Source organism: Xyrauchen texanus, unplaced genomic scaffold, assembly GCF_025860055.1.
Source record: "Xyrauchen texanus isolate HMW12.3.18 unplaced genomic scaffold, RBS_HiC_50CHRs HiC_scaffold_53, whole genome shotgun sequence".
NCBI lineage: Eukaryota > Metazoa > Chordata > Actinopteri > Cypriniformes > Catostomidae > Xyrauchen > Xyrauchen texanus.
The window spans coordinates 118,488-144,373 of NW_026266500.1; the positions used below are offsets into that span (position 1 = coordinate 118,488).

At 45.6% G+C, this 25,886-nt stretch overlaps 6 non-coding genes across 6 annotated transcripts; all 6 read left to right on the forward strand.

Moving 5' to 3' along the window:
• The first annotated feature begins 465 nt into the window (after positions 1-465).
• Positions 466-537, forward strand: trnap-cgg (transfer RNA proline (anticodon CGG)). Its single transcript has one exon. It is a non-coding gene; the product is annotated as a tRNA-Pro (tRNA).
• Positions 538-2,657: 2,120 nt separating this feature from the next.
• On the forward strand, positions 2,658-2,729 carry trnap-agg (transfer RNA proline (anticodon AGG)). Its single transcript has one exon. It is a non-coding gene; the product is annotated as a tRNA-Pro (tRNA).
• An 870-nt stretch (positions 2,730-3,599) lies between these two features.
• On the forward strand, positions 3,600-3,671 carry trnap-agg (transfer RNA proline (anticodon AGG)). The gene has a single exon. It is a non-coding gene; the product is annotated as a tRNA-Pro (tRNA).
• A 10,027-nt stretch (positions 3,672-13,698) lies between these two features.
• On the forward strand, positions 13,699-13,770 carry trnap-agg (transfer RNA proline (anticodon AGG)). The gene has a single exon. It is a non-coding gene; the product is annotated as a tRNA-Pro (tRNA).
• Positions 13,771-21,363: 7,593 nt separating this feature from the next.
• On the forward strand, positions 21,364-21,436 carry trnap-ugg (transfer RNA proline (anticodon UGG)). Its single transcript has one exon. It is a non-coding gene; the product is annotated as a tRNA-Pro (tRNA).
• Positions 21,437-24,163: 2,727 nt separating this feature from the next.
• trnap-agg (transfer RNA proline (anticodon AGG)) lies at positions 24,164-24,235 on the forward strand. Its single transcript has one exon. It is a non-coding gene; the product is annotated as a tRNA-Pro (tRNA).
• The last annotated feature ends 1,651 nt before the right edge of the window (positions 24,236-25,886 follow it).

Below are 25,886 nucleotides of genomic sequence, written 5' to 3' on the forward strand. Positions count from 1 at the left end.
GACCTGCAGCGATAAAGTCGCTGGCAGTGTGTACGCACCTTTAATATTAAATAAGTGAGAAATCAATCTGTTCATGTGTATGAAGCTTACAAAATGTTATTATTGCCTACAAGATCTTTCTGCTCTATAAAACCAAAGAGGCAAGGAAGTGCAACTTAAATCGAACCACAACATCCACTGTTGATATTTCCACTTTCATCTATTGTTTTTAACCTGTGATTACCCCTTTTTCTTGCACTTTTTATGACAAGAAGAAATCAATTGCAAGTGTTGCCACCTAATTAGTGCAAATAACTCCAAGAGTATGAGCACGTTGCGTGTTCAGAGTATGCGCATTTAGAACACTCTGGCCGCATATTTTCAGTGCTCAACTTTCAGCTGATGACAAATTTTTATACTGTCAAGTAGAGATATATTCTGGATTTTCATTGGCAGGTACTTTGCAGCCCATTGGTCAAAAAAGGTGGCTCGTTGGTCTAGGGGTATGGTTCTTGCTTCGGGTGCGAGAGGTCCCGGGTTCAAATCCCGGACGAGCCCACTGTATACCATGTGCAGTTGGTTTGTGAGGAAGGTCTGCAGCAGGGGACTTCTTGGATTCAGGTTGTCTTTTTGTAGCGTACTGCACCTCACATTTTTTATTACTAGATTTTCAGGAAATCAATGCTAAGGTGCTTATTAGTTACAGCTTGCCTGGTGCTAATCACACCTAGATTGCAGTTTCTTTCCCGGTATCACCTACAGAGGGGACTTTAAGGGAGTTTTTTTGCAGGGGGAGTTAAAGGCCTCAAAATGCTCTCATAGCCTCTCGCTCTGTGTTCTCCAGGCATACGTCAACACGAAGAGTGCTTCGGAAACTTCTAGATTTTCAGGAAATCAATGCTACACACTGCCAGCGACATCGCGCACGACAGCGACTCAATACCATTCATTTTCAATGCGAGCACAGCGACTTCCGGCGACACGACCTGTCGCGACCATTGGCGCTAGATGTGGGCATGTCCAGCGACGCGACAAAGTTGAGAAAAGTTAAACTTTGGAGCGACTAACGGACGCGACAGCCAATAGGAGAGAAGACGGGAGAGCTCACGTGATCCTTTCTCTCTCTCTCTCAGCTCCTGCAGTAACGGAAAGATGGATGAATGGCTAATTATTGCTGTTAGAAATTTTCCAGTGCTCTATGATATTTCTCTTCCCACGTACAAGGACATTTTTAAGAAAAATACTGCGTGGAAAGGTGTATCTGAGATCACGGGATTTTATGGACCCAGACAGACCGGCATTTGAATTTTCGCTGCAGATAAACAGCCGCTATGGCAAACAGCGCGCCTTGTTTCTCATTCATCTTTGATATAAAGCATTTTATGTACTGATTCCATTTATATTTAGTCTTTTCCCTCCAAAATATTTATTTTTAGTGGCAAGAAAAGAGATTCGCTGTCAACAGCAATGGAATGACATCCGTGAATGTCATTTATAAACGTTACTAGGCAACCAGTAGTGGGAACACCCACTAGCGACTTCACCGCCAGCAACTGGCGACCTGCAGCGATAAAGTCGCTGGCAGTGTGTACGCACCTTTAATGGTGAATAAGTGAGAAATCAATCTGTTCATGTGTATGAAGCTTACAAAATGTAATTATTGCCTACAAGATCTTTCTGCTCTATAAAACCAACGAGGCAAGGAAGTGCAACTTAAATCGAACCACAACATCCACTGTTGATATTTCCACTTTCATCTACTGTTTTTAACCTGTGATTACCCCTTTTTCTTGCACTTTTAATGACAACAACAAATCAATTGCAGTTGGTTTGTGAGGAAGGTCTGCAGCAGGGGACTTCTTGGATTTAGGTAGTCTTTTTCTAGCGTTCTGCACCTCACATTTTTTTATTACTAGATTTTCAGGAAATCAATGCTAAGGTGCTTATTAGTTACAGCTTGCCTGGTGCTAATCACACCTAGATTGCAGTTTCTTTCCCTGTATAACCTACAGAGGGGACTTTAAGGGAGTTTTTTTGCAGGGGGAGCTAAAGGCCTCAAAATGCTCTCATAGCCTCTCGCTCTGTGTTCTCCAGGCATATGTCAACATGAAGAGTGCTTCGGGAACTGCCAGTGTTGCTGAAATGACTAAGGTGGGTGAGAATTAGACTGAAGATCCATCCTCTTTAGGTTCCACGGTGTAGTAGCTAGCACTCTGAATCCAACAATCCGACTTCATATCTCAATGGGACCATTAATGGTGAATAAGTGAGAAATCAATCTGTTCATGTGTATGAAGCTTACAAAATGTAATTATTGCCTACAAGATCTTTCTGCTCTATAAAACCAACGAGGCAAGGAAGTGCAACTTAAATCGAACCACAACATCCACTGTTGATATTTCCACTTTCATCTACTGATTTTAACCTGTGATTACCCCTTTTTCTTGCACTTTTTATGACAACAAGAAATCAATTGCGAGTGTTGCCACCTAATTAGTGCAAATAACTCCAAGAGTATGAGCACGTTGCGTGTTCAGAGTATGCGCATTTAGAACACTCTGGCCGCATATTTTCAGTGCTCAACTTTCAGCTGATGACAAATTTTTATACTGTCAAGTAGAGATATATTCTGGAGTTTCATTGGCAGGTACTTTGCAGCCCATAGGTCCAAAATAGGTGGCTCGTTGGTCTAGGGGTATGATTCTCGCTTAGGCTGCGAGAGGGCCCGGGTTCAAATCCTGGACGAGCCCACTTTATACCTTTTGCAGTTGGTTTATGAGGAAGGTCTTCAGCAGGGAACTTCTTGGATTTAGGTTGTCTTTTTCTAGCGTACTGCACCTCACATTTTTTATTATTAGATTTTCAGGAAATCAATGCTAAGGTGCTTATTAGTTACAGCTTGCCTGGTGCTAATCACACCTAGATTGCAGTTTCTTTCCCGGTATCACCTACAGAGGGGACTTTAAGGGAGTTTTTTTGCAGGGGGAGTTAAAGGCCTCAAAATGCTCTCATAGCCTCTCGCTCTGTGTTCTCCAGGCATATGTCAACATGAAGAGTGCTTCGGGAACTGCCAGTGTTGCTGAAATGACTAAGGTGGGTGAGAATTAGACTGAAGATCCATCCTCTTTAAGTTCCACGGTGTAGTAGCTAGCACTCTGAATCCAGCAATCCGACTTCATATCTCAATGGGACCATTAATGGTGAATAAGTGAGAAATCAATCTGTTCATGTGTATGAAGCTTACAAAATGTAATTATTGCCTACAAGATCTTTCTGCTCTATAAAACCAACAAGGCAAGGAAGTGCAACTTAAATCGAACCACAACATCCACTGTTGATATTTCCACTTTCATCTACTGTTTTTAACCTGTGATTACCCCTTTTTCTTGCACTTTTTATGACAAGAAGAAATCAGTTGCGAGTGTTGCCACCTAATTAGTGCAAATAACTCCAAGAGTATGAGCACGTTGCGTGTTCAGAGTATGCGCATTTAGAACACTCTGGCCGCATATTTTCAGTGCTCAACTTTCAGCTGATGACAAATTTTTATACTGTCAAGTAGAGATATATTCTGGATTTTCCTTGGCAGGTACTTTGCAGCCCATAGGTCCAAAACAGGTGGCTCGTTGGTCTAGGGGTATGATTCTCGCTTAGGGTGCGAGAGGTCCCGGGTTCAAATCCCGGACGAGCCCACTGTAAACCATGTGCAGTTGGTTTATGAGGAAGGTCTTCAGCAGGGAGCTTCTTGCATTTAGGTTGTCTTTTTCTAGCGTACTGCACCTCACATTTTTTATTACTAGATTTTCAGGAAATCAATGCTAAGGTGCTTATTAGTTACAGCTTGCCTGGTGCTAATCACACCTAGATTGCAGTTTCTTTCCCGGTATCACCTACAGAGGGGACTTTAAGGGAGTTTTTTTGCAGGGGGAGTTAAAGGCCTCAAAATGCTCTCATAGCCTCTCGCTCTGTGTTCTCCAGGCATATGTCAACATGAAGAGTGCTTCGGAAACTGCCAGTGTTGCTGAAATGACTAAGGTGGGTGAGAATTAGACTAAGATCCATCCTCTTTAGGTTCCACAGTGTAGTAGCTAGCACTCTGAATCCAGCAATCCGACTTCAAATCTCAATGGGACTATTAAGGTGCGTACACACTGCCAGCGACATCGCGTACGACAGCCACTCTATACCATTCATTTTCAATGCGAGCACAGCGACTTCCGGCGACACGAGCTGTCGCGACCATTGGCGCTAGATGTGGGCATGTCCAGCGACGCGACAAAGTTGAGAAATGTTAAACTTTGGAGGACTAACGGACGCGACAGCCAATAGGAGAGAAGACTGGAGAGCTCACGTGATCCTTTCTCTCTCTCTTTCAGCTCCTGCAGTAACTGAAAGATGGATGAATGGCTAATTCTTGCTGTTAGAAATTTTCCAGTGCTCTATGATATTTCTCTTCCCACGTACAAGGACATTTTTAAGAAAAATACTGCGTGTAAAGGTGTATCTGAGATCACAGGGATTTTATGGACCCAGACAGACCAGCATTTGAATTTTCGCCGCAGATAAACAGCCGCTATGGCAAACAGCACGCCTTGTTTGTCATTCATCTTTGATATAAAGCATTTTATGTACTGATTCCATTTATATTTAGTCTTTTCCCTCCAAAATATTTATTTTTAGTGGCAAGAAAAGAGATTCGCTGTCAACAGCAATGGAATGACATCCGTGAATGTCATTTATAAACGTTACTAGGCAACCAGTAGTGGGAACACCCACTAGCGACTTCACCGCCAGCAACTGGCGACCTGCAGCGATAAAGTGGCTGGCAGTGTGTACGCACCTTTAATGGTGAATAAGTGAGAAATCAATCTTTTCACGTGTATGAAGCTTACAAAATGTAATTATTGCCTACAAGATCTTTCTGCTCTATAAAACCAACGAGGCAAGGAAGTGCAACTTCTATCTATTGTTTTTAACCTGTGATTACCCCTTTTTCTTGCACTTTTTATGACAAGAAGAAATCAATTGCAAGTGTTGCCACCTAATTAGTACAAATAACTCCAAGAGTATGAGCACGTTGCGTGTTCAGAGTATGCGTATTTAGAACACTCTGGCCGCATATTTTCAGTGCTCAACTTTCAGCTGATGACAAATTTTTATACTGTCAAGTAGAGATATATTCTGGATTTTCATTGGCAGGTACTTTGCAGCCCATAGGTCAAGAAAGCTGGCTCGTTGGTCTAGGGGTATGATTCTCGCTTTGGTTGCGAGAGGTCTCGGGTTCAAATCCTGGACGAGCCCACTGTATACCATGTGCAGTTGGTTTGTGAGGAAGGTCTGCAGCAGGGGACTTCTTGGATTTAGGTTGTCTTTTTCTAGCGTACTGCACCTCACATTTTTTATTACTAGATTTTCAGGAAATCAATGCTAAGGTGCTTATTAGTTACAGCTTGCCTGGTGCTAATCACACCTAGATTGCAGTTCTCTTTCATCATCTCGTGTTCGAGATCCACCTATGGGAAGGGCATCTGCACCTGACCTCTGCAGAAGCATCCAATTGCACCAAGTCTGGCCTGACAGACAGAAGCGCGTGTCCAATGCTCGGTAAGGGACCGCCCCTTACCAAGTGTATAAAACACTCGTACGCGCTATCTTACCTCAGTTGTTATTCACTTCTCGCGACCTCTTTGCTTCGCAGCTCTACGTTTTTCGCTGACTTCACCACAGTCAACAGGAGGAAATATCCATTTGATCAGCCTCCGCCAGGCGTGATTGTCAGGCGGTTGCGTTTAGTTGCGATTAATTCGGGTTGCAAGCCACCCACGCTCGCTACCTGGATTTGCTCAGGCTGCCCGCCTGTTTATCAACTTTCACCTCTCCAATGGATCACAAGCTCTCCGGTAACCCACCGGACGTGCAGTCAGCGTGCATGCCCTGCCGCCTGCGGTTCACTCATTGCCGCGAGGGATGCCCATCCCTTCTGCGTGGTGTGCATGGGACTAAGACACGCGCAGGAAGCGCTTTCACTTCCTGAGAACTGCACCCATTGCTTCGCCCTGCCTAGGAAGCTTCTTCGGCGAAGACTCAAGGTTGCATCCTCTCAAGGCACGGACGAACATTACGATTCGGACGCTGGAGTAGGTGAAGCGTTACAGCTCTGGGGACTTCCCAGAGCATGCCTGCTCTCAGTTGGGCTGACCAGTCTAACGAGGGCCTACTCGAGAAATCCTTCCCGGTATTTCCTCGTTCGACGACGAGCCGCCCGGCTCAGGCGAGGACGAGGACCCCGCTATACTTGAGGACTCGGACGACGAGTTAACCACCCCGTCCGCCCAAGTTCCCCTGGTTAGCGGCTCGGCTACACTGCCGCACGTGGTCCTTCTCGAGGTGTGTGAGCGGCGGCCGCTCGTCTCGGCATGGAATGGCCGGCCCTCCAGAACGCCGCCGACCAAGAGAGGGATGTGTATGACGGCGAACTCCTAGGTCCCCCTTCCGGTCCTAGGAAGCAGCTCATGCCTGTACTCCCTGCGTGCGCTAAGCACATGCGACTCTATTGGAAGGACCCGCTAGATCTTAAGCACGGCTTAGCGGGTCTGGAGGTTAAGGATATGGCAGCGTGTGGCATGGGCGACCCTCCCACCATCGAGCCCTCGATCGCCAGACACCTTAACCCCTCGCAGGAAGGATTACTGGCCCCTCCTAAGCCAGTTCTCCCTAATAAGATGGACCGCTTCTCAGCATCTGTCTTCCAGGCCTCAGTACAAGGCCTCGGCTCTCACGGTAAGGGCTCTAAATGTTTCCTCCCTCCTCTCGGCCTACCAGGCCGAGCTGTTGGAGGACATGAGCACTCATTTGGAGAAAGGCGTGCCATCGCCGACGCTGTGGAAGGAGATCGTTACCGTGAACGACCTGGTCGCTTCGTAGCGCCCGCCAGGCCGTCCAAGCCGGCGGACGCTCCATGGCCCTATGTGTTGTGGGGAGCGGGCCCTCTGGCTCAATCTCTCTGGTCTGCCCGACAGCGAGAAAAGACGCATAGCAGGAGCCCCAGTGGAACCAGGCCAGGCTCTTTTTGGCCCTGCTGTTGCACTTATGCAACAGCGGTGCGATGATATGAAGAAGGAGGATGAGGCGTTTAAACCGTGCCTGCCTAGAAAGGCCACTCCACACCAGCCCCCCGCACGGCCCCCTCAGGCCCCAGCCACAGGACGGCCGTGCCGTAGTCACAGCCAGGCCTAAGGCTCGCAGCAGGCCACCCAGCCAGCAGCCTAGCCAGCAGCCCAACCATCCTCCTAAGCCCTGGGGTAAGACATCCTTCGCGGCGGCTGCAGCGAAAAAGCCCACCCACTCTACCCCGACGGACGGGAAGAGGAAGAGGCCTACCTGATGCTCAGCTCCAGGGGATTCTCGGTCCAGGTTTTCAGGCTGACCAGCCCAGTGGACACAAGCTTGAGTTTTTCCCCCTTTACCCAAAAGGAGGAAGTTCTCAGCTCGAGGGCCCCTTTTCCCTCGTTCGGGTGCCCAACCCCAGTTCATTATGGACGTGTCACAAGTTCAGGTGTGGTCCATAAAAAAATTCCCCTCCCAGCTTCCAGTTCCAGAACTGGGGAAATTCACTGTCCAGGTGTGCCCCTCCACTGTTGAAAAGTGCTCAACCACAGTCTCTTCACAGTTTGCACAAACCACTTCACACACATTCAATAAAGGTTCAATTCCCTGTGTGTGTTTCAAAAATAAAAACAACAAAAAAACAAGAACAACAAAAATATCAAACACTGAGAGCGAAAGCTCTGCCAAGTGCTGTTGTTCCCCTGAAATTCTACATGTCGCCCCTAAGTTGTCCACTAGATGGCACCATTGTATCACAAATGAACGATCCGGTTGTATTGCCTGCCCTAGGCAACTCGCCGGTGAGTGTGGGCTCTCTCACGTCACACGTGACAGCCTGGCAGTCTGTGTCTGCCCCAGAATGGGTGATTCGCACCATTACGAAGAGCTACAGACTTCAGTTTGCCAGAAAACCGCCACGTTTCAGCGGAGTTATCTTTTCTCACACAGAAGAGAGCTCCGCGCACATTCTGAAAGACGAGATCTCTTCTCTTCTCGAGAAGGGGGCGGTGCGAGTGGTACCTCCGCATCAATGTCAACAGGGTTTTTACTCCCGTTATTTCCTGATTCCAAAAAGGGCGGTTCACTTCGTCCTATTCTGGATCTCAGAGTGTTGAACAAACATTTAAGGAAATACAATTTCAGAATGTTAACCCACAGCGGTCTCTCTCGTGCAATAAAACAGAGCGATTGGTTCACGTCGATCGATCTGAAAGATGCGTTTTTTCACATCAGCGTTTACCGCCACACAGGAAGTTTCTTCGTTTAGCCTTCAAGGCATATGTTACGAATTCACAGTACTTCCATTTGGCCTAGCACTCAGTCCAAGAGTGTTTTGTACGTGTCGCGGAAGCAGGGTTAGCCCGCTGAGAATAGCGGGGCTCAAAATCCTGATTTACATAGACGATTGGCTGATTATAGCCGATTCGAGAGAGATCGTCATGCAAAACACTGCCCGTGTGCTCGCTCACATCATGGCCTTCGGCTTCAGAGTGAGCGTGAGCAAGAGCAATTTCATTCCAGCGCAGAGAGTTACTTTTCTGGGTTTGGAGCTGAATTCGGTTACAATGCGCGGCGTCTCTCACAAGAGCGTTCTCTCCTTAATGAATTGCCTCTCACAATTCAAAGAAGGGCGAGAATACATTATCGCGCATGTCTCAGGCTACAGGGTCTTATGGCTGCGGCTATACATGTCCTGCCTTTGGGCCTTCTGAGAATGAGGGCGTTCATGAAGTGGGTTTTAACTCTTCATCTCAGCCCTTTAAGCGATCTCTGCCGCTCTGTCACAGTGGCGCTTCGTGCACAGCAGCGCTGCGCCACTGGAGGAACGCAGAGTTCTACGCGCATGGGACCCCTCTCGGGGCGATTATGCTCGCGGAAAGTAGTGGCGACAGGCGGCGTCCTTAACAGGATGGGGAGCCACGCAAGAGGGCAGAACAGTGAATGGTGTGTGGCCAAGCACACTTCACTCAGCCCATATAAATTATTTAGAGCTCCTCACTGTGTGGAAGGCTCTGAATCACTTTCTGCCCGGCTTGCAGGGGCATCATGTGCTGGTGCGCTGCGACAACACGACAGCTGTAGCATATATCAACTGCCGGGGGGATGCGCTCCTCCAAGCTGCATGCTCTCGCTCACAGGCTGTTAGTATGGAGCAGGCGGCATTTCCTGTCGTTACGGGCGGCCCATGTCCCGGGCATACTGAACAGGGGCGCAGACCTCTTGTCAAGGGGAAATCCGCTCTACGGAGACTGGCGCCTCCATCCTCAGATAGTTTGTCTACTGTGGAGGAGGTTCGGCCAGCCAACCGTAGATCTCTTCAGCCTCGCGCAAACGCCCATTGTCCTATGTTCTTCTCGCTACGGGACGAGGACGCCCCCTCGGCGTGGGCGCACTGGCCCACCCGTGGCCCAACGTGCTGCTCTATGCATTTCCTCCCCTTTGCCTCATAACGCCGTCTCTGGCCAGGGTGAGGGAACAGAGCTTGACCATGATTTTGATAGCTCCCAGGTGGCCCAAGGCGCCGTGGCTCTCTGAGATTATCCCTCTGCTGTATGCCCAGCCATGGCCCCTCCCACTTCGCACAGACCTTTTGTCTCAAGCTGAACGGGAAATTTATCACCCGCACCCGGACAGGGTGGCCCTCTGGGCCTGGCCCATGAGAGGGCCAACTTAAACACATTGGGGCTCCCCCCACGTGTTGTGGCCACCATTCAGTGTGCCAGAGCCTCTTCAACACGGTCTCTTTACGACTGTAAGTGGCGGGTGTTCGAAGAGTGGTGTGAAGGGCGACGGGTAGCGTCATATCAGTGCTCAATCACCGACATCTTATGCTTTTTGCAGGACCTTATGGACAAGGGAAGATCCTTTTCCACTATTAAGGTCTATTTAGCGGCTATCGCTGCATGTCATGTGGGGTTCGACAGCGCTACGGTGGGGCAACACCCCTTATTCAGTAGGTTTATGAAGGGCGCACGCCGCTCTCTTCCAGTCCCCAGGAGAGTCGTTCCTGAATGGGACCTCTCCATGGTGCTGGACACAATGTCTCAACAGCCGTTTGAGCCCCTGGGGAGTATTTCCCTTAAGAATTTGTCTTTCAAGACAGCTTTGCTCTTGGCCTTGGCGTCTGCCAAGCGGGTCAGTGATATGCATGCATTCTCTGTTCATCCCTCGTGCACTAAATTCTCTCTCAGTGGAGATAAGGTTTTCTCAGGCCCAACCCGGCCTTTATGCCAAAATGCTTCCCGGCATTCACGTGTGAGGTGATTGAGCTTTCCGCGTTGCACCCAGCTCCTTTCTCCTCCACAGAGGATCAGAGGTTGAGCGCTTTGTGTCCTGTATGTGCCCTGCGTGGTGTACTTAGACAGGACCAGCTCGTTTAGAAAAGCGACCAGCTTTTCATCTCTTGGGGCCCCCGCACTCAGGGAAACCCATTTCCAAGCAATGCCTTTCTCATTGGCTTGTGGAAGCTATATCTTTGGCATATGAATCAAGGGAGTGCAGCCCCCAGAGGGCATCAGAGCTCACTCCACTAGAGGTATGGCTGCCTCTTGGGCTCTGTTTAAGGGAGTCTCTTTGCAGGACATATGTGCAGCTGCAAGCTGGGCCTCTCCCCATACGTTTGCCAGATACTACCGGCTAGATGTTACCAGAACCCCGGTAGCTCATTCTGTCCTGGGTGTCGGCTCTTTGTAGCTTTGTGCTCTTAGGCCCTCCACCCCTCTTTAAGTCTGGGCTGCCTAGTCCAGCACTTTAAAGTCACTAAGCATGTTTCTACTCTGCACCTGGCACCATATATTCACCATGATAGTGCGGTCAGGTTTATTCACGAATGCATGTTACCATATGCTATTCTTTGTTGCTAAAGTGGCTTCCTCACTTTGTGGGGTGGTTTCCGTGTGGCGTGTCATGCACCGCCTTTTGAGGTGACCGTCCTCTGGCTTTCAGGGCCTCATTGTAGTGTATTGGGCAATCGGGGAGCTGTCCATATCTCCCATAGGTGGATCTCGAACACGAGATGATGAAAGAGAACAATAGGTTACTGTCGTAACCCGGTTCTCTGAAACATCGAGTGGAGAGATCCACTAGCTGCCCCGCTTGCTGCACGAGAGCGAATATGCTCACTGAGGTAAGATAAGCGTCGTACGCGTGTTTTATGCACTTGGTAAGGGCGGGTCCCTTACCGAGCACTGGACACGCGCTTCTGTCTGTCAGGCCAGACTTGGTGCAATTGGATGCTTCTGCAGAGGTCAGGTGCGGATGCCCTTCCCATAGGTGGATCTCTCCACTCGATGTTTCAGAGAACCGGGGTTACGATAGTAACCTATTGTTTCTTTCCCGGTATCACCTACAGAGGGGACTTTAAGGGAGTTTTTTTGCAGGGGGAGTTAAAGGCCTCAAAATGCTCTCATAGCCTCTCGCTCTGTGTTCTCCAGGCATATGTCAACATGAAGAGTGCTTCGGAAACTGCCAGTGTTGCTGAAATGACTAAGGTGGGTGAGAATTAGACTGAAGATCCATCCTCTTTAGGTTCCACGGTGTAGTAGCTAGCACTCTGAATCCAGCAATCCGACTTCAAATCTCAATGGGACCATTAATGGTGAATAAGTGAGAAATCAATCTGTTCATGTGTTTGAAGTTTACAAAATCTAATTATTGCCTACAAGATCTTTCTGCTCTATAAAACCAACGAGGCAAGGAAGTGCAACTTAAATCGAACCACAACATCCACTGTTGATATTTCCACTTTCATCTACTGTTTTTAACCTGTGATTACCCCTTTTTCTTGCACTTTTTATGACAAAAACAAATCAATTGCAAGTGTTGCCACCTAATTAGTGCAAATAACTCCAAGAGTATGAGCACGTTGCGTGTTCAGAGTATGCGCATTTAGAACACTCTGGCCGCATATTTTCAGTGCTCAACTTTCAGATGATGACAAATTTTTATACTGTCAAGTAGAGATATATTCTGGATTTTCATTGGCAGGTACTTTGCAGCCCATAGGTCCAAAATAGTTGGCTCGTTGATCTAGGGGTATGATTCTCGCTTAAGGTGTGATAGGTCCCGGGTTGAAATCCCGGACGAGCCCACTGTATACCATGTGCAGTTGGTTTGTGAGGATGGTCTGCAGCAGGGGACTTTTTGGATTTAGGTTGTCTTTTTCTAGCGTACTGCACCTCACATTTTTTATTACTAGATTTTCAGGAAATCAATGCTAAGGTGCTTATTAGTTACAGCTTGCCTGGTGCTAATCACACCTAGATTGCAGTTTCTTTCCCGGTATCACCTACAGAGGGGACTTTAAGGGAGTTTTTTTGCAGGGGGAGTTAAAGGCCTCAAAATGCTCTCATAGCCTCTCGCTCTGTGTTCTCCAGGCATATGTCAGCATGAAGAGTGCTTCGGAAACTGCCAGTGTTGCTGAAATGACTAAGGTGGGTGAGAATTAGACTGAAGATCCGTCCTCTTTAGGTTCCACGGTGTAGTAGCTAGCACTCTGAATCCAGCAATCCAACTTCAAATCTCAATGGGACCATTAATGGTGAATAAGTGAGAAATCAATCTGTTCATGTGTATGAAGCTTACAAAATGTAATTATTGCCTACAAGATCTTTCTGCTCTATAAAACCAACGAGGCAAGGAAGTGCAACTTAAATCGAACCACAACATCCACTGTTGATATTTCCACTTTCATCTACTGTTTTTAACCTGTGATTACCCCTTTTTCTTGCACTTTTAATGACAACAACAAATCAATTGCAGTTGGTTTGTGAGGAAGGTCTGCAGCAGGGGACTTCTTGGATTTAGGTAGTCTTTTTCTAGCGTACTGCACCTCACATTTTTTTATTACTAGATTTTCAGGAAATCAATGCTAAGGTGCTTATTAGTTACAGCTTGCCTGGTGCTAATCACAACTAGATTGCAGTTTCTTTCCCTGTATAACCTACAGAGGGGACTTTAAGGGAGTTTTTTTGCAGGGGGAGTTAAAGGCCTCAAAATGCTCTCATAGCCTCTCGCTCTGTGTTCTCCAGGCATATGTCAACATGAAGAGTGCTTCGGGAACTGCCAGTGTTGCTGAAATGACTAAGGTGGGTGAGAATTAGACTGAAGATCCATCCTCTTTAGGTTCCACGGTGTAGTAGCTAGCACTCTGAATCCAGCAATCCGACTTCATATCTCAATGGGACCATTAATGGTGAATAAGTGAGAAATCAATCTGTTCATGTGTATGAAGCTTACAAAATGTTATTATTGCCTACAAGATCTTTCTGCTCTATAAAACCAACGAGGCAAGGAAGTGCAACTTAAATCGAACCACAACATCCACTGTTGATATTTCCACTTTCATCTACTGTTTTTAACCTGTGATTACCCCTTTTTCTTGCACTTTTTATGACAAGAAGAAATCAATTCCAAGTGTTGCCACCTAATTAGTGCAAATAACTCCAAGAGTATGAGCATGTTGCGTGTTCAGAGTATGCGCATTTAGAACAATCTGGCCGCATATTTTCAGTGCTCAATTTTCAGCTGATGACAAATTTTTATACTGTCAAGTAGAGATATATTCTGGATTTTCATTGGCAGGTACTTTGCAGCCCATAGGTCAAAAAAGGTGGCTCGTTGGTCTAGGGGTATGATTCTCGCTTAGGGTGCGAGAGGTCCCGGGTTCAAATCCCGGACGAGCCCACTGTGTGCCATGTGCAGTTGGTTTGTGAGGAAGGTCTGCAGCAGGGCACTTCTTGGATTCAGGTTGTCTTTTTGTAGCGTACTGCACCTCACATTTTTTATTACTAGATTTTCAGGAAATCAATGCTAAGGTGCTTATTAGTTACAGCTTGCCTGGTGCTAATCACACCTAGATTGCAGTTTCTTTCCCGGTATCACCTACAGAGGGGACTTTAAGGGAGTTTTTTTGCAGGGGGAGTTAAAGGCCTCAAAATGCTCTCATAGCCTCTCGCTCTGTGTTCTCCAGGCATATGTCAACACGAAGAGTGCTTGGAAACTTCTAGATTTTCAGGAAATCAATGCTACACACTGCCAGCGACATCGCGCACGACAGCGACTCAATACCATTCATTTTCAATGCGAGCACAGCGACTTCGGCGACACGAGCTGTCGCGACCATTGGCGCTAGATGTGGGCATGTCCAGCGGCGCGACAAAGTTGAGAAAAGTTAAACTTTGGAGCGACTAACGGACGCGACAGCCAATAGGAGAGAAGGCGGGAGAGCTCACGTGATCCTTTCTCTCTCTCTCTCAGCTCCTGCAGTAACGGAAAGATGGATGAATGGCTAATTCTTGCTGTTAGAAATTTTCCAGTGCTCTATGATATTTCTCTTCCCACGTACAAGGACATTTTTAAGAAAAATACTGCGTGGAAAGGTGTATCTGAGATCACGGGGATTTTATGGACCCAGACAGACCGGCATTTGAATTTTACGCCGCAGATAAACAGCCGCTATGGCAAACAGCACGCCTAGTTTCTCATTCATCTTTGATATAAAGCATTTTATGTACTGATTCCATTTATATTTAGTCTTTTCCCTCCAAAATATTTATTTTTAGTGGCAAGAAAAGAGATTCGCTGTCAACAGCAATGGAATGACATCCGTGAATGTCAATTATAAGCGTTACTAGGCAACCAGTACTGGGAACACCCACTAGCGACTTCAGCCAGAAACTGGCGACCTGCAGCGATAAAGTACGCTGGCAGTGTGTACTGCACCTTTAATGGTGAATAAGTGAGAAATCAATCTGTTCATGTGTATGAAGCTTACAAAATGTAATTACTGCCTACAAGATCTTTCTGCTCTATAAAACCAACGAGGCAAGGAAGTGCAACTTAAATCGAACCACAACATCCACTGTTGATATTTCCTCTTTCATCTACTGTTTTTAACCTGTGATTACCCCTTTTTCTTGCACTTTTTATGACAAGAAGAAATCAGTTGCGAGTGTTGCCACCTAATTAGTGCAAATAACTCCAAGAGTATGAGCATGTTGCGTGTTCAGAGTATCGCATTTAGAACACTCTGGCCGCATATTTTCAGTGCTCAACTTTCAGCTGATGACAAATTTTTATACTCTCAAGTAGAGATATATTCTGGATTTTCATTGGCAGGTACTTTGCAGCCCATATGTCAAAAAAAGGTGGCTCGTTGGTCTAGGGGTATGATTCTCACTTTGGGTGCGAGAGGGTCCAGGTTCAAATCCGGAAGAACTCAATGTATGCCGTGTGCAGTTGGTTTGTGAGGAAGGTCTGCAGCAGGGGACTTCTTGGATTTAGGTTGTCTTTTTCTAGCGTACTGCACCTCACATTTTTTATTACTAGATTTTCAGGAAATCAATGCTAAGGTGCTTATTAGTTACAGCTTGCCTGGTGCTAATCACACCTAGATTGCAGTTTCTTTCCGGTATCACCTACAGAGGGGACTTTAAGGGAGTTTTTTGCAGGGGAGTTAAAGGCCTCAAAATGCTCTCATAGCCTCTCGCTCTGTGTTCTCCAGGCATATGTCAACACGAAGAGTGCTTGGAAACTTCTAGATTTTCAGGAAATCAATGCTACACACTGCCAGCGACATCGCGCACGACAGCGACTCAATACCATTCATTTTCAATGCGAGCACAGCGACTTCCGGCGACACGAGCTGTCGCGACCATTGGCGCTAGATGTGGGCATGTCCAGCGGCGCGACAAAGTTGAGAAAAGTTAAACTTTGGGCGACTAACGGACGCGACAGCCAATAGGAGAGAAGACGGGAGAGCTCACGTGATCCTTTCTCTCTCTCTCTCAGCTCCTGCAGTAACGGAAAGATGGATGAATGGCTAATTCTTGCTGTTAGAAATTTTCCAGTGCTCTATGATATTTCTCTTCCCACGTACAAGGACATTTTTAAGAAAAATACTGCGTGGAAAGGTGTATCTGAGATCACGGGGATTTTATGGACCCAGACAGACCGGCATTTGAATTTTACGCCGCAGATAAACAGCCGCTATGGCAAACAGCACGCCTAGTTTCTCATTCATCTTTGATATAAAGCATTTTATGTACTGATTCCATTTATATTTAGTCTTTTCCCTCCAAAATATTTATTTTTAGTGGCAAGAAAAGAGATTCGCTGTCAACAGCAATGGAATGACATCCGTGAATGTCAATTATAAGCGTTACTAGGCAACCAGTACTGGGAACACCCACTAGCGACTTCAGCCAGAAACTGGCGACCTGCAGCGATAAAGTCAGCTGGCAGTGTGTACGCACCTTTAATGGTGAATAAGTGAGAAATCAATCTGTTCATGTGTATGAAGCTTACAAAATGTAATTACTGCCTACAAGATCTTTCTGCTCTATAAAACCAACGAGGCAAGGAAGTGCAACTTAAATCGAACCACAACATCCACTGTTGATATTTCCACTTTCATCTACTGTTTTTAACCTGTGATTACCCCTTTTCTTGCACTTTTTATGACAAGAAGAAATCAGTTGCGAGTGTTGCCACCTAATTAGTGCAAATAACTCCAAGAGTATGAGCATGTTGCGTGTTCAGAGTATCGCATTTAGAACACTCTGGCCGCATATTTTCTGTGCTCAACTTTCAGCTGATGACAAATTTTTATACTCTCAAGTAGAGATATATTCTGGATTTTCATTGGCAGGTACTTTGCAGCCCATATGTCAAAAAAAGGTGGCTCGTTGGTCTAGGGGTATGATTCTCACTTTGGGTGCGAGAGGGTCCAGGTTCAAATCCCGGAAGAACTCAATGTATACCGTGTGCAGTTGGTTTGTGAGGAAGGTCTGCAGCAGGGGACTTCTTGGATTTAGGTTGTCTTTTTCTAGCGTACTGCACCTCACATTTTTTATTACTAGATTTTCAGGAAATCAATGCTAAGGTGCTTATTAGTTACAGCTTGCCTGGTGCTAATCACACCTAGATTGCAGTTTCTTTCCGGTATCACCTACAGAGGGGACTTTAAGGGAGTTTTTTGCAGGGGAGTTAAAGGCCTCAAAATGCTCTCATAGCCTCTCGCTCTGTGTTCTCCAGGCATATGTCAACACGAAGAGTGCTTCGGAAACTTCTAGATTTTCAGGAAATCAATGCTACACACTGCCAGCGACATCGCGCACGACAGCGACTCAATACCATTCATTTTCAATGCGAGCACAGCGACTTCGGCGACACGAGCTGTCGCGACCATTGCCGCTAGATGTGGGCATGTCCAGCGACGCGACAAAGTTGAGAAAAGTTAAACTTTGGAGCGACTAACGGACGCGACAGCCAATAGGAGAGAAGACGGGAGAGCTCACGTGATCCGTTCTCTCTCTCTCTCAGCTCCTGCAGTAACGGAAAGATGGATGAATGGCTAATTCTTGCTGTTAGAAATTTTCCAGTGCTCTATGATATTTCTCTTCCCACGTACAAGGACATTTTTAAGAAAAATACTGCGTGGAAAGGTGTATCTGAGATCACGGGGATTTTATGGACCCAGACAGACCGGCATTTGAATTTTCAGCGCAGATAAACAGCCGCTATGGCAAACAGCACGCCTAGTTTCTCATTCATCTTTGATATAAAGCATTTTATGTACTGATTCCATTTATATTTAGTCTTTTCCTCCAAAATATTTATTTTTAGTGGCAAGAAAAGAGATTCGCTGTCAACAGCAATGGAATGACATCCGTGAATGTCAATTATAAGCGTTACTAGGCAACCAGTACTGGGAACACCCACTAGCGACTTCAGCCAGAAACTGGCGACCTGCAGCGATAAAGTCAGCTGGCAGTGTGTACGCACCTTTAATGGTGAATAAGTGAGAAATCAATCTGTTCATGTGTATGAAGCTTACAAAATGTAATTATTGCCTACAAGATCTTTCTGCTCTATAAAACCAACGAGGCAAGGAAGTGCAACTTAAATCGAACCACAACATCCACTGTTGATATTTCCACTTTCATCTACTGTTTTTAACCTGTGATTACCCCTTTTTCTTGCACTTTTTATGACAAGAAGAAATCAGTTGCGAGTGTTGCCACCTAATTAGTGCAAATAACTCCAAGAGTATGAGCATGTTGCGTGTTCAGAGTATCGCATTTAGAACACTCTGGCCGCATATTTTCAGTGCTCAACTTTCAGCTGATGACAAATTTTTATACTCTCAAGTAGAGATATATTCTGGATTTTCATTGGCAGGTACTTTGCAGCCCATATGTCAAAAAAAGGTGGCTCGTTGGTCTAGGGGTATGATTCTCACTTTGGGTGCGAGAGGGTCCAGGTTCAAATCCGGAAGAACTCAATGTATGCCGTGTGCAGTTGGTTTGTGAGGAAGGTCTGCAGCAGGGGACTTCTTGGATTTAGGTTGTCTTTTTCTAGCGTACTGCACCTCACATTTTTTATTACTAGATTTTCAGGAAATCAATGCTAAGGTGCTTATTAGTTACAGCTTGCCTGGTGCTAATCACACCTAGATTGCAGTTTCTTTCCGGTATCACCTACAGAGGGGACTTTAAGGGAGTTTTTTTGCAGGGGAGTTAAAGGCCTCAAAATGCTCTCATAGCCTCTCGCTCTGTGTTCTCCAGGCATATGTCAACACGAAGAGTGCTTCGGAAACTTCTAGATTTTCAGGAAATCAATGCTACACACTGCCAGCGACATCGCGCACGACAGCGACTCAATACCATTCATTTTCAATGCGAGCACAGCGACTTCCGGCGACACGAGCTGTCGCGACCATTGGCGCTAGATGTGGGCATGTCCAGCGGCGCGACAAAGTTGAGAAAAGTTAAACTTTGGAGCGACTAACGGACGCGACAGCCAATAGGAGAGAAGACGGGAGAGCTCACGTGATCCTTTCTCTCTCTCTCTCAGCTCCTGCAGTAGCGGAAAGATGGATGAATGGCTAATTCTTGCTGTTAGAAATTTTCCAGTGCTCTATGATATTTCTCTTCCCACGTACAAGGACATTTTTAAGAAAAATACTGCGTGGAAAGGTGTATCTGAGATCACGGGGATTTTATGGACCCAGACAGACCGGCATTTCAATTTTACGCCGCAGATAAACAGCCGCTATGGCAAACAGCACGCCTAGTTTCTCATTCATCTTTGATATAAAGCATTTTATGTACTGATTCCATTTATATTTAGTCTTTTCCCTCCAAAATATTTATTTTTAGTGGCAAGAAAAGAGATTCAGCTGTCAACAGCAATGGAATGACATCCGTGAATGTCAATTATAAGCGTTACTAGGCAACCAGTACTGGGAACACCCACTAGCGACTTCGCCAGAAACTGGCGACCTGCAGCGATAAAGTCAGCTGGCAGTGTGTACGCACCTTTAATGGTGAATAAGTGAGAAATCAATCTGTTCATGTGTATGAAGCTTACAAAATGTAATTACTGCCTACAAGATCTTTCTGCTCTATAAAACCAACGAGGCAAGGAAGTGCAACTTAAATCGAACCACAACATCCACTGTTGATATTTCCACTTTCATCTACTGTTTTTAACCTGTGATTACCCCTTTTTCTTGCACTTTTTATGACAAGAAGAAATCAGTTGCGAGTGTTGCCACCTAATTAGTGCAAATAACTCCAAGAGTATGAGCATGTTGCGTGTTCAGAGTATCGCATTTAGAACACTCTGGCCGCATATTTTCTGTGCTCAACTTTCAGCTGATGACAAATTTTTATACTCTCAAGTAGAGATATATTCTGGATTTTCATTGGCAGGTACTTTGCAGCCCATATGTCAAAAAAGGTGGCTCGTTGGTCTAGGGGTATGATTCTCACTTTGGGTGCGAGAGGGTCCAGGTTCAAATCCGGAAGAACTCAATGTATACCGTGTGCAGTTGGTTTGTGAGGAAGGTCTGCAGCAGGGGACTTCTTGGATTTAGGTTGTCTTTTTCTAGCGTACTGCACCTCACATTTTTTATTACTAGATTTTCAGGAAATCAATGCTAAGGTGCTTATTAGTTACAGCTTGCCTGGTGCTAATCACACCTAGATTGCAGTTTCTTTCCGGTATCACCTACAGAGGGGACTTTAAGGGAGTTTTTTGCAGGGGAGTTAAAGGCCTCAAAATGCTCTCATAGCCTCTCGCTCTGTGTTCTCCAGGCATATGTCAACACGAAGAGTGCTTCGAAACTTCTAGATTTTCAGGAAATCAATGCTACACACTGCCAGCGACATCGCGCCACGACAGCGACTCAATACCATTCATTTTCAATGCGAGCACAGCGACTTCCGGCGACACGAGCTGTCGCGACCATTGGCGCTAGATGTGGGCATGTCCAGCGACGCGACAAAGTTGAGAAAAGTTAAACTTTGGAGCGACTAACGGACGCGACAGCCAATAGGAGAGAAGACGGGAGAGCTCACGTGATCCGTCTCTCTCTCTCTCAGCTCCTGCAGTAACGGAAAGATGGATGAATGGCTAATTCTTGCTGTTAGAAATTTTCCAGTGCTCTATGATATTTCTCTTCCCACGTACAAGGACATTTTTAAGAAAAATACTGCGTGGAAAGGTGTATCTGAGATCACGGGGATTTTATGGACCCAGACAGACCGGCATTTGAATTTTCGCCGCAGATAAACAGCCGCTATGGCAAACAGCACGCCTAGTTTCTCATTCATCTTTGATATAAAGCATTTTATGTACTGATTCCATTTATATTTAGTCTTTTCCCTCCAAAATATTTATTTTTAGTGGCAAGAAAAGAGATTCGCTGTCAACAGCAATGGAATGACATCCGTGGATGTCAATTATAAACGTTACTAGGCAACCAGTACTGGGAACACCCACTAGCGACTTCGCCAGAAACTGGCGACCTGCAGCGATAAAGTCGCTGGCAGTGTGTACGCACCTTTAATGGTGAATAAGTGAGAAATCAATCTGTTCATGTGTATGAAGCTTACAAAATGTAATTATTGCCTACAAGATCTTTCTGCTCTATAAAACCAACGAGGCAAGGAAGTGCAACTTAAATCGAACCACAACATCCACTGTTGATATTTCCACTTTCATCTACTGTTTTTAACCTGTGATTACCCCTTTTTCTTGCACTTTTTATGACAACAAGAAATCAATTGCGAGTGTTGCCACCTAATTAGTGCAAATAACTCCAAGAGTATGAGCACGTTGCGTGTTCAGAGTATGCGCATTTAGAACACTCTGGCCGCATATTTTCAGTGCTCAACTTTCAGCTGATGACAAATTTTTATACTGTCAAGTAGAGATATATTCTGGAGTTTCATTGGCAGGTACTTTGCAGCCCATAGGTCCAAAATAGGTGGCTCGTTGGTCTAGGGGTATGATTCTCGCTTTGGGTGCGAGAGGGCCCAGGTTCAAATCCTGGACGAACTCAATGTATACCATGTGCAGTTGGTTTGTGAGGAAGTTCTGCAGCAGGGCACTTCTTGGATTTAGGTTGTCTTTTTCTAGCGTACTGCACCTCACATTTTTTATTACTAGATTTTCAGGAAATCAATGCTAAGGTGCTTATTAGTTACAGCTTGCCTGGTGCTAATCACACCTAGATTGCAGTTTCTTTCCGGTATCACCTACAGAGGGACTTTAAGGGAGTTTTTTTGCAGGGGGAGTTAAAGGCCTCAAAATGCTCTCATAGCCTCTCGCTCTGTGTTCTCCAGGCATATGTCAACACGAAGAGTGCTTCGGAAACTTCTAGATTTTCAGGAAATCAATGCTAAGGTGCTTATTAGTTACAGCTTGCCTGGTGCTAATCACACCTAGATTGCAGTTTCTTTCCGGTATCACCTACAGAGGGACTTTAAGGGAGTTTTTTGCAGGGGCAGTTAAAGGCCTCAAAATGCTCTCATAGCCTCTCGCTCTGTGTTCTCCAGGCATATGTCAACATGAAGAGTGCTTCGGGAACTGCCAGTGTTGCTGAAATGACTAAGGTGGGTGAGAATTAGACTGAAGATCCATCCTCTTTAGGTTCCACGGTGTAGTAGCTAGCACTCTGAATCCAGCAATCCGACTTCATATCTCAATGGGACCATTAATGGTGAATAAGTGAGAAATCAATCTGTTCATGTGTATGAAGCTTACAAAATGTAATTATTGCCTACAAGATCTTTCTGCTCTATAAAACCAACGAGGCAAGGAAGTGCAACTTAAATCGAACCACAACATCCACTGTTGATATTTCCACTTTCATCTACTGTTTTTAACCTGTGATTACCCCTTTTTCTTGCACTTTTTATGACAACAAGAAATCAATTGCGAGTGTTGCCACCTAATTAGTGCAAATAACTCCAAGAGTATGAGCACGTTGCGTGTTCAGAGTATGCGCATTTAGAACACTCTGGCCGCATATTTTCAGTGCTCAACTTTCAGCTGATGACAAATTTTTATACTGTCAAGTAGAGATATATTCTGGAATTTCATTGGCAGGTACTTTGCAGCCCATAGGTCCAAAATAGGTGGCTCGTTGGTCTAGGGGTATGATTTTCGCTTTGGGTGCGAGAGGTCCCTTTTTCAAATCCCAGACGAGCCCACTGTATACCATGTGCAGTTGGTTTATGAGGAAGGTCTGCAGCAGGGCACTTCTTGGATTTAGGTTGTCTTTTTCTAGCGTACTGCACCTCACATTTTTTATTACTAGATTTTCAGGAAATCAATGCTAAGGTGCTTATTAGTTACAGCTTGCCTGGTGCTAATCACACCTAGATTGCAGTTTCTTTCCGGTATCACCTACAGAGGGGACTTTAAGGGAGTTTTTTGCAGGGGAGTTAAAGGCCTCAAAATGCTCTCATAGCCTCTCGCTCTGTGTTCTCCAGGCATATGTCAACATGAAGAGTGCTTCGGGAACTGCCAGTGTTGCTGAAATGACTAAGGTGGGTGAGAATTAGACTGAAGATCCATCCTCTTTAGGTTCCACGGTGTAGTAGCTAGCACTCTGAATCCAGCAATCAACTTCAAATCTCAATGGGACTATTAAGGTGCGTACACACTGCCAGCGACATTGCGCACGACAGCGACTCAATACCATTCATTTTCAATGCGAGCACAGCGACTTCCGGCGACACGAGCTGTCGCGACCATTGGCGCTAGATGTGGGCATGTCCAGCGACGCGACAAAGTTGAGAAAGGTTCAACTTTGGAGCGACTAACGGACGCGACAGCCAATAGGAGAGAAGACGGGAGAGCTCACATGATCCTTTCTCTCTCTCTCTCAGCTCCTGCAGTAACGGAAAGATGGATGAATGGCTAATTCTTGCTGTTAGAAATTTTCCAGTGCTCTATGATATTTCTCTTCCCACGTACAAGGACATTTTTAAGAAAAATACTGCGTGGAAAGGTGTATCTGAGATCACAGGGATTTTATGGACCCAGACAGACCGGCATTTGAATTTTCGCCGCAGATAAACAGCCGCTATGGCAAACAGTACGCCTTGTTTCTCATTCATCTTTGATATAAAGCATTTTATGTACTGATTCCATTTATATTTAGTCTTTTCCCTCCAAAATATTTATTTTTAGTGGCAAGAAAAGAGATTCGCTGTCAACAGCAATGGAATGACATCCGTGAATGTCATTTATAAACGTTACTAGGCAACCAGTACTGGGAACACCCACTAGCGACTTCACCGCCAGCAACTGGCGACCTGCAGCGATAAAGTCGCTGGCAGTGTGTACTGCACCTTTAATGGTGAATAAGTGAGAAATCAATCTGTTCATGTGTATGAAGCTTACAAAATGTAATTATTGCCTACAAGATCTTTCTGCTCTATAAAACCAACGAGGCAAGGAAGTGCAACTTAAATCGAACCACAACATCCACTGTTGATATTTCCACTTTCATCTACTGTTTTTAACCTGTGATTACCCCTTTTTCTTGCACTTTTTATGACAAGAAGAAATCAATTGCGAGTGTTGCCACCTAATTAGTGCAAATAACTCCAAGAGTATGAGCACGTTGCGTGTTCAGAGTATGCGCATTTAGAACACTCTGGCCGCATATTTTCAGTGCTCAACTTTCAGCTGATGACAAATTTTTATACTGTCAAGTAGAGATATATTCTGGATTTTCATTGGCAGGTACTTTGCAGCCCATAGATCCAAAATAGGTGGCTCGTTGGTCTAGGGGTATGATTCTCGCTTAGGGTGCGAGAGGTCCCGGGTTGAAATCCCGGACGAGCCCTCTGTATACCATGTGCAGTTGGTTTATGAGGAAGGTCTGCAGCAGGGGACTTCTTGGATTTAGGTTGTTTTTTTCTAGCGTACTGCACCTCACATTTTTTATTACTAGATTTTCAGGAAATCAATGCTAAGGTGCTTATTAGTTACAGCTTGCCTGGTGCTAATCACACCTAGATTGCAGTTTCTTTCTCGGTATCACCTACAGAGGGTCTTTAAGGGAGTTTTTTTGCAGGGGGAGTTAAAGGCCTCAAAATGCTCTCATAGCCTCTCGCTCTGTGTTCTCCAGGCATATGTCAACATGAAGAGTGCTTCGGGAACTGCCAGTGTTGCTGAAATGACTAAGGTGGGTGAGAATTAGACTGAAGATCCATCCTCTTTAGTTTCCACGGTGTAGTAGCTATCACTCTGAATCCAGCAATCCGACTTCATATCTCAATGGGACCATTAATGGTGAATAAGTGAGAAATCAATCTGTTCATGTGTATGAAGCTTACAAAATGTAATTATTGCCTACAAGATCTTTCTGCTCTATAAAACCAACGAGGCAAGGAAGTGCAACTTAAATCGAACCACAACATCCACTGTTGATATTTCCACTTTCATCTACTGTTTTTAACCTGTGATTACCCCTTTTTCTTGCACTTTTTATGACAAGAAGAAATCAATTGCGAGTGTTGCCACCTAATTAGTGCAAATAACTCCAAGAGTATGAGCACGTTGCGTGTTCAGAGTATGCGCATTTAGAACACTCTGGCCGCATATTTTCAGTGCTCAACTTTCAGCTGATGACAAATTTTTATACTGTCAAGTAGAGATATATTCTGGAGTTTCATTGGCAGGTACTTTGCAGCCCATAGGTCCAAAATAGGTGGCTCGTTGGTCTAGGGGTATGATTTTCGCTTACGGTGCGAGAGGTCCCTTGTTCAAATCCCAGACGAGCCCACTGTATACCATGTGCAGTTGGTTTATGAGGAAGGTCTGCAGCAGGGCACTTCTTGGATTTAGGTTGTCTTTTTCTAGCGTACTGCACCTCACATTTTTTATTACTAGATTTTCAGGAAATCAATGCTAAGGTGCTTATTAGTTACAGCTTGCATGGTGCTAATCACACCTAGATTGCAGTTTCTTTCCCGGTATCACCTACAGAGGGGACTTTAAGGGAGTTTTTTTGCAGGGGGAGTTAAAGGCCTCAAAATGCTCTCATAGCCTCTCGCTCTGTGTTCTCCAGGCATATGTCAACATGAAGAGTGCTTCGGGAACTGCCAGTGTTGATGAAATGACTAAGGTGGGTGAGAATTAGACTGAAGATCCATCCTCTTTAGGTTCCACGGTGTAGTAGCTAGCACTCTGAATCCAGCAATCAACTTCAAATCTCAATGGGACTATTAAGGTGCGTACACACTGCCAGCGACATTGCGCACGACAGCGACTCAATACCATTCATTTTCAATGCGAGCACAGCGACTTCCGGCGACACGAGCTGTCGCGACCATTGGCGCTAGATGTGGGCATGTCCAGCGACGCGACAAAGTTGAGAAAAGTTAAACTTTGGAGCGACTAACGGACGCGACAGCCAATAGGAGAGAAGACGGGAGAGCTCACGTGATCCTTTCTCTCTCTCTCTCAGCTCCTGCAGTAACGGAAAGATGGAT